Here is a 9,527-nt window from a genome sequence, read left to right on the forward strand (position 1 = left end):
GCATGCATATGCATGGAGGCTGCATCGTGCATCCAGCAAGAGCAAGGATAGGCAAAAGATCGACTGAACAAGTAACGGAGTCAGTCGACCGGCTACCCACGTATCACAAAGCACCTTGAATCAATGGCCATAAATTTGACTGGCCGAAATTTAAAAAATCAGTCGCCTGACATGTAGCTAACGCGGTAAATGAAACCTAGTTTAGGCACAGTACACTGCTTTCAGGTTTTGCACATGGACTGTCTTGACGATCCTGTTACTGATCGGCTGCAACTGACCTCATGTCACTCAAAGGGGTCCAGCGTCTTATTGAGGAGATAAGGCCTCATGTCAGAGAGAACCTTTGCACCATCAAATCAAAGAAACTACAAGTATATGCGCGCTACTTTTCTCAGCAAACCTCACAACACATGCAAAAAAACATCCTGCGAGCGTGCAGGAGTATTAAATATGTTACCATTGAAAAACTTTTATTTTCTTCACATCAACAAACATACGACAATTGACGCTTTTTGCATGCTTCTGTTTTAAATATGTCACCATTCTACTTTACCATGAGTGTATTAAAATTGTGCATTAACCTGGACCTCATAGGTGCAGCCTGAGTGACTTAAAGACCGCAAAAAAAAGCATCAAGATCAAGTGGATGTAATTTTTCAATAATTAGTTGTTGATATGCCTCGCGCCAAGAGCCTCAAAGATAGGACAACGTGTCACGCCTGCCAGGTGGACTCCACCTGCAGACAAGCAAGAGGGCATGAGCGGGCCTGCCGCCATCATTGATGGGCCTGAAGGGCGAGGGCCAGGCCAGTGTCGGGCCGAGGAGTGAGTGCGTGTGTGGGTTGAGTATGGCCTGCGTGCCTAACTAGTTAAGGGGTGCGAGACTGAGAGTATGGGTGATCGAATAGCACTTGCTGTAACGAACCGAGAGTGAGGCTGATCCTCCTCCTTCTATCCTCACCAACTCCCTCTGCTTCCCTTGCCTCCTTCCTCCCCAGATCCGATCCAGAAGAGAGAATTGAGTAGATCAGGCCTGTTACATCTGGTATCAGAGGTCCAGTCCGCCGACCTGGAAACTGCTTATCCCAAGCCGCGTTATCAGACAAAGCAAGCGAAGCACGCGGCGGCAATGGAGGAGCAGCTCACGGCCTTAGCCAAGGCCATCAACGACGGCCGGCCGGCCAACGAGGCCCGCCTTGACGTGATCCAGCAGTCCTTGGAACTCTAGAGGCCGGCGGTCACCAACCTGCAACATCAACTCGACGAGCTTCTGTCGCAGGTGGGGCGGATCGCTCTCCACCCCCCGTTGGCAGATCCGCGGACCCCGACCGTGGATCCGGTGGCGCACGACGTGTCGGCCCTGCTCTACGCCGACCCGCAGCACCACGGGCCCGATGGCCACGGCGAGCTACTCGACTCCGGAGGACCGGCACAGGGGGTAGTCACCACCCTCGAGCCGCCTCCGGTCAAGGGTGCGTCCTCTTCCCGATCTATGATTCCTGCACCACCTAGGGGTGAGTTCGGTCAAGGTCAGGGGGTAGGAGGTAGGATTTCCCATGACACACATTACCCATCTCAGCTGTCGCAATGGGCATTGCCCAAGATGGATTTCCCATCATTCGACGGAGAAAATCCACAATTCTGGAAAACTAGGTGTGAAAAATATTTTGATGTGTACGGGGTCGTTCCGGAGCTATGGGTTCGGGTAGCCACTCTCAATTTCACCGGGAACGCAGCTCGATGGCTGCAACTCCACGAATCACAGATTAACTCCTTCACTTGGGAGTCGCTTTGCTCCTCCTTGTGCTCCAAATTTGGTAGAGAGCAATATCAAGCACATCTTCGGCAGTTCAATTCTCTGAGACAAACGGGTACTGTAGGGGATTACATGTTTCGATTCGAAGAATTGATGCATCACATCCTAGCTCATAACCCAGCTTTTGATCTGGTGTATTTTATTACACAATTCCTCGATGGGTTGAAGGGGGAAATCCATTCAGTTGTTATGTTACATCGACCAAAAGATCTGGATTCTGCCTTTTCCTTGGCTACATTGCAGGAGGAACTGATGGAGGCCATGCCGCGTCGCGAGTACAGGCGACAGGACGCCGCCAACCAGCGCGCCCCAGCACCGCACCCCCTCTTGGCGATCGGTGCACGCGCGGCATGCCAAATGCTGCATGGGCCGCCGGCAGCAGCTGAAGACCGCAGAGCCCTCGATGCGGCACACCAACCTGACCGTCGCAATCCAGGGCGAGGAGACGATCGGGTGGCCGCCCTCCGCAACTATCGCAGAGCCAGAGGGCTGTGCTTCAAGTGCGGAGAAAGATGGGGACAAGGGCATCAGTGCGGGCCAACAGTCCAACTCCATGTGGTGGAAGAATTGTTAGAACTACTACAGGCAGAGCATGAGGCCCCAGCAGTTCGAGAACCAGATTCTGATGATGAAGTTCTGATGTGCATCTCCAAGATGGCTACCACAGGTCAAACGACTCCGAAAATTGTCCGGCTTGTAGGGAAAATCAACGGGCAAGAAGTGCTAATACTTGTGGATTCAGGTAGTTCCCACAGTTTCATCGGGGACAACGTGGCAGAGCGATTGCAGCTGCCCATTCGTCAGGTGAGCGCAGTGTCGGTAAAAATGCTAATGGGGGAGTGCTTACTTGTTCTGGACTGGTGCCTGCGTGTACATGGGGAACCCAAGGGCAGCAATTCACTACAGATCTTAGGATTCTGACGCTCGGATGCTATGATATGATCGTTGGCATGGATTGGCTTGAGTCCTGTGGTCCCATGTTGATTGATTGGACAGCGAAGAGTCTGCAGTTCACTTATCAAGGCCAGCTAGTTCAACTCACGGGAGTGCAGAGCAAGATGCAACATGTGCCAACCATATCCAGCCGCTCAGTTGTGTGCATTGGAGGCAAGTAATGCAGTGGCACACATCGTGTGTTTGCATGCAGTAGGTCCAGATGTGGTTGTAGAGCATATTCCGGTGGAGATACAAGCAGTTTTGGAGGAGTTTCAGGCAGTGTTTGAGGAGCCGACAGGGCTGCCCCCTCATCGAGCATGGGATCACTCCATTCCCATCCTCCTACGAGCCAAACCAGTGAATATCAGGCCCTACAGATATACACCAGAACATAAAAATGAGATCGAGGCCCAAGTGAAAGAAATGCTCAAGGCAGGGCTGATTGTGCCTAGCGCAAGCCCGTATTCTTCGCCTCTTTTGCTCATCAAAAAGAAGGATATGACTTGGCGTCTATGCATGGACTATCGTCACCTGAACGCCATCACAGTCAAGAGCACTTATCCAATGCCAGTGATCGATGAGCTCCTAGATGAACCGTCCGGTTCGTGTTGGTTCTCAAAATTAGACCTCCGGGCAGGATATCACCAGATCCGTCTACGCGAGGAAGATGAGCCGAAGACGGCCTTCAAAACACATCAAGGGCATTATCAATTCAGAGTGTTGCCGTATGGTGTTACGGGGGGACCGGCGACATTTCAAGGGGGAATGAATACAATGCTGGACCCACTCTTGCGCCATGGAGTGCTTGTGTTTATGGATGACATACTCATGCATTCATCCACACTGGATGAGCATGTGAGACTGCTCAGGCAAGTGCTGCAACTACTAGAAGCAAATGACTTGAAGGTGAAGCTATCCAAGTGCTCTTTCGCTCAACGACAAATCGACTACCTGGGCCATAAGATTAGCGAAGCTGGTGTGGCTACTGATGACGAGAAGATCCGAGCAGTGCGTGACTGGCCCAGACTAGACTCTGTCCGTAGGCTGCGGGAGTTCCTAGCCAACGGAATAGATAAGCCTTCTGGGTTTACTTTTGCCCGCGAAGCTACAGGTAATGTAGATCCGAACATTTCGTCAAATTCCGAACGTGATCATTGTTTTGAAAAAGTGTTTCTCTTAAAAAAGCGAACAATTTTCCAATTTGAGAAGGAAAGTAAAAATCTTGAAACATTTTTTGAATATGTGAACAAATTTTTGATAAACAGAACACTTTTTTGAAAATCACGAACATGTTTTACTATGTGAACAAATTTTTGTTAAAGTGAACATTTTTTGAAACTCTGAACACAAATTTGGAAACACGAACTTTTTTGGAATCCATGAACAATTTTTGAACCAAGAACATTTTTTCAAACTCAGAACAAAATATGAAAATGAAAAAAATTTAAAATTTTTGAACAGAAAAACACGAACGGTTTTTATGAAATCAAGAACATTTTTTAAGACTGTGAAATATTCTTAAAAACTGAAAAAGGAACAGAAGAAAATAAGCAGAAAAACGAGAAAAGAAGATGAACATTTTTCAAATTCCAAATTATTTTTGGATACGTGAGCATTTTTTCAAAATTGGAAAAATGGAAACTCCTGAACAAAATTGGAAAATGTAAACATTTCAAAAAAATTGCGAACATTTTTTGAAACTCCCAAATAAAATTAGAAACAGATACATTTTTGAAATTCCGAACAATTTTTGAAATGAAAACTTCTTTGAAACTACCGAACAAAATTGGAAAACAAGAACATTTTCTCAAAATTGCGAATGAATTTTGAAAGAGAAATTGTTTTCCAAACTGCTGAACCAAATTTGAATACGGGAACATTTTTATAGAAAATGGAAAATATTTGAAAGGTGAACTTTTTTTTTCTAAATATGCGAACATTTTTATAAGAAATGGAGAATTTCTTTTTGAATTTTTGAACAAAAGATAATAACAGGAACATTTTTTTAACTTCTGAACATCTTTTTGAATTTTTGAACCAAATTTGAAATTCTCAAGAACAAGAAAGAGAAGAAAAAGGAATTACAACGAAAAAGAAAAAAAATGAAGTAAAGAAACAAAAATACTGAAGAAGAAAAGGTTTTTTTTAACCCGAACATTTTCTGAAACTACCAAAGAAATTTGAAAACGTGAACAATATTTGGAAACACAAACATTTTTTGAAACTCCCAAATATTTGTAAATGCAAACTTTTTATAAATATGTGAAGGATTTTCAAGAAACATGAATATTTTTTGAAATAAAAACGAAGAAAAAAAGAAAGAAGAAGAAACAGAAAAAGGAGAGAAAATAAAGAAAGAAACAGGAAAAAAAAGTGAGACAGCAAAAACCGGTTCAGGAACCTTCTAGAAAGTTCCCAAAACCGGAGGAAACCGGTTCAGGAAGCTTCCAGGTTCCCAAAACCGGGATGGCAGAAGCGGTGGGTGGGCCGTCCCAAATCATCCCTCCCTGGCGAACTTCTGTGCGAAAGCTGGACAACTTGACGCAAGGTGCGTCAAGTAGCATCATCCCGATGAGATCGGCCTCCGACTCTTTCCTGGCATGCATGTTAGAGAGGCAACACACATGCATGAGACCGGATAGTCTGCAGCTTAACTAGGAATTGGTGAACCACCCATTGGTGCAATGCAAGTTTCAATTAGTTAATGTCATGTCCATACAGAATAATGACGCTTTTTAAGGAGAATGTGCTCCGATCCGTTGAAGGAAATTAGACATAACTACTACTAGTACTAATTACTGTACTTAGTAGTGTTAATGCAGAAAAAAATGTGATGAATAAACACGGAAGCATTCATGCATATATACGTACCTTCGTGAGAAGGGCAGTAGCTTGTGGAGTATTGGAATTGATCTCACCACATTGGCGAGGTCAGTATGATGACGTGCCACGGCGTGTCCAGCCTACATAGATCGATCGACCACGTACGGCAATCTTTGAGGGACGAAACTTTTGCCAAAACATGCAGAAACAACACATACATGATACATTGTTGGATTGCCCGGAGTAGTACGTAGCTAGGAAAACTTACCTCGTGGGCGATAACCACGGCAATCTACTCGTCGGTCTCGAGATGGTCGAGCAGTCCGGTGTATAATACGATCTGGCCGCCGGGCAGGCTGTAGGAGTTGATAGCGTCCTGCCTCATCACGGTGACATGCCAGTTGATGTCGCCGATGTGCTCCGTCGTCTGCGGCCGCCTCGTAGTCGTAGTCGGACCGGAGGGAGGGAAAGCACGGGGCAGCCCGCGGATGATGTCGGCGGCCACGCGGCGCACGCGCATGCTGCGGGGGTCGGCCGGCCCGAGGATCATGTCGCCCCGCTTCCTCTTCAGACCGCCCAGCAGGGCTCACTCGACGGCGACAAGAGCACCCAGTGGGCGCGGTTGGTGTAGGGCACCACCTCGCGCCGGCTCAGCGCGGCGAGCACCGCGGCGCCGGGGAGGAGAACCGCCGCGCAAGCAACCTTCCACATGAACCAACCCCGGCCGCGCGCCTGCGACTGCGCGAGGTGGCTCCGTGAGGCGGCAGCGGCAGCCGGGGCGAGGCGGAAGAAGAGCCCTCGGCTGGAAGGTCCGCGCGGAGTAGCAGCGGCGGATCACCTGGAGCCCGCCGGGCAAGAAGGAGCCCGGTCGAGGACACACCGCGGGATTGCGGCCGCGGCGGATCATCTCTCGCCCGCCGGGCAAGAAGGAGCCCGGTCGAGGACACCCCGCTGGATTGCGACCGCGGCGGATCATCTCGCGCCCGCCGGTCAAGAAGGAGCCCGGTCGAGGACACGCCGCGGGATTGCCGTGCTCGGCTTCGTCGCCCTCTGCTCCGCCGCCGACCACCGCGAGCGCGCTCCGACTCACCGGTCACCACGCTGGCCCCGACCTGCAGGGCGCGCTCGCGGAATTGGTCGCCGGCTCTTTCTCCGCGTCAGCGTCCGGCCGGCCACGCCTCCGATCCGAACCTTCACTTCCCTCGCTCCTCAAGCTCTGTGCGGACGGCCGCGCGGAGCCCCGGGGCGGAGGCCCTCGCAGCCATGGCGCTGGCGAACTTGTACGCCAAGTGCTGCCGTCCGGCGACGCGCGCAGGGTGTTCGACCTTATGCCTGTCCGGGACTGTCTCGCCTCCAACTTGGCATGTGCATGAGCTAGTTGTGAGGATTGGATTGGAGTCGAATGTTTCCGGTGCCATCTACTCCAAGTGCAAGAGGACCAATCTTGCTGCCCAGGTTTTCGATGAGTTGCGCTACAAGATACGGCGGATCTCCTGGAATGCCATGATCCTCGGGTGCACGCAGAATGGAATGCCGGATCACCCGGTGAGGCTCTTTACTAGGATGCAGCTGTTAAATGTTCGTTCACTCTTGTCAGTGTCATCGCTGCAATTGCCGACATTTCAGATCCACTGCAGTTCTGCAAGATGGATACATGGATACTCTGCCAGGATGCACCTTATTCACATGTACGCAAAATGTGGCCGTGTCAGTATAGCCAGGAGTCTCTTCGAGTCAGCAATGGAGGGACATGTTATCACATGGAATGCTATGGTCCATGGGTACGGCTCACATGGTTTTGGCAAGGGAGCAGTTGAGCTGTTTGAAGAGATAAAATTTCTGGCAGGGTACCCAACGAGACAACATTCCTCTTGGTCCTCTCAGCATGCAGTCATGCTGGTTTGGTTGATGAAGGACATAGAAATTTTACAAGCATGAAGGAGGGCTAGGGGCTTGAACCTGGGATGGAGCACTATGGTACCATGGTGGATCTTTTTAGCTCAGCTGGGAAGCTAGATGAAGCATGGTCTTTTATCCAAAAGATGCTTACGGACCCTGGCATTTGTGTTTATGGTGCAATGCTACTCGCTTGCAACTTGCACAAGAATGTGGAATTGGCAGAAGAATCGGCGCAGAGGATCTTTGAGCTATGGCCAAAAGAGGGTGTGTTTCATGTCCTCCTAGCTAAGATTTATGCAAAAACTTCAATGTGGAAGGATGTTGCAAGGGTGAGAACTTAGAACTGCTATGGAGAAGAAAGGCCTCTAAAGGGTGAGAACTGATCCGATGCATGATGTAGAAGATGATGTCAAGGCACAGTTGCCCAACACGCACACCGAGAAGCTTGCAATTACACATGTGATCATTCATACAACTCATGGTACAACAATTCAAATAAAGAAGAACCTCCGAGTTTAAATGACTGTCACAATGCAACTAAGTTTATATCTCTAGTGACAGGACGAGAAATAATCATGGAAGATATTCATCGAATACAATATAGTAAGTTCATCACACCCTTTATTCGAGTGGCGGTGAGAGGAAGCCCTCAGCCCTCAGCCTGACCTCTATCTAAAACAAAATAAGCACTCCTAACATAGGAACTCCATGCATGCACTGATCAGCCACGTTTGACCTTGTTCTTGTAAGCAATTTTTTTTTAAGGTCACCAGGGAGGGGGGGGGGGGGGGGGGGGGCAAAAGCCCCCCACCTGAATTTTCGTTTTGTATTGAACAACAGCCGAGAGGGCGAGAGTTTGTACACGGTTTTTACAGAATAACCCGGCGGGGGAAAAAGGGACTCTGCGCGCAGCTCTCCTTCTCCTTCTGCTTCTCCTTTTCCGTTGCAGCGGCAGCGACAACGCCGGTGAGGACGGCCAGCAAGTGAAAGGGCAGCTGACACCTGCCACAAAAAACAAAGAGAACAGCGAGGGAAGGGATTACTAACTCGAACCGAGTTCACATCTGAAGCAACAACAAGTGAGAACTCAAATTTCCACGTACCTTCTGATGAATGCCGCCATCGCCTTGTCTCCTTTCTTGTTTCTTCTCCGCGACTGCCTTGCGCTCTGCTCTACTCTCCGCGACTGCCTCCTTTCTGCTCAGCCTTGCGCTCTGCTCCTATGTATACAGGGAACGGACGGTGGACGAGAGGCGATATCAAATCGGTTTCGTTTTCAGGCGAGGATCCAGTTCTCCAGCTAAGTGACTCATCCGTTTCCGCTTGAAACAGGATGATCGGCAACAACTTACACCCTTGTGAGCCGAGAGCGACAACTCTCCCCCCCCCCCTCCCCCCCCTCCCCAACCGGGATACTCTGTAAAAACCGCATGTACGAAACTCGCGCCCTCTTGGCTGTTGTTCAATACAAAAACGAAAATTCAGGTGGGGGCTTGCCCCCCCCCCCCCCCCCCCCCCCGCGCGCCGGTGACCTTCAAAAAAAACAAAGGAGGATTATTTGCAGTTCCAAGGAACTGAGACGAGCAAGGTGTGCAGGTTTTAATTACAGAGACTTGATTATTTTGATTGATTCAAGTGTGAAAAAATATGGGTACCAAAATGTTATGTGCGCTTACCAACTTAACTACCACTAGCCTCCTTGTGCACTAGAAATGGCAAAAACACGTTCCAGTTTGACCTCCCTGTGCGTTACAAATACAAATACAGTTACTCTGTATTTATCTTGGAAAGGACAAAAGCCTTCATTTTTTTTTCGTTTTCGTTTTTGGTTTCAAATGCCTTTTTTCTGTTAGTTGAAAATTGTGGGGTTACCCTTGCTGATTTTTTTTTAGAAAAGGAGGATGACCCCCGGCCTCTGCATCTGGGAGATGCATACGGCCACTTTATTGATTATTCTCGAGGACCTTACAAAGTATTACAACAATGTGCCTGAATCCACCATCTTGGCAACACATGCCGCTACTCCTATTCAAAATGATGAAGGGGTGCTAGC

General features: G+C 48.9%; 1 pseudogene; it reads left to right on the forward strand.

Annotated features, from left to right (window-relative positions):
- The first annotated feature begins 6,822 nt into the window (after positions 1–6,822).
- LOC123161680 (pentatricopeptide repeat-containing protein At1g11290, chloroplastic-like) lies at positions 6,823–8,139 on the forward strand (annotated as a pseudogene).
- The last annotated feature ends 1,388 nt before the right edge of the window (positions 8,140–9,527 follow it).

The sequence above is a fragment of the Triticum aestivum genome, chromosome 1D (assembly GCF_018294505.1).
Source record: "Triticum aestivum cultivar Chinese Spring chromosome 1D, IWGSC CS RefSeq v2.1, whole genome shotgun sequence".
Classification (NCBI taxonomy): Eukaryota; Viridiplantae; Streptophyta; class Magnoliopsida; order Poales; family Poaceae; genus Triticum; species Triticum aestivum.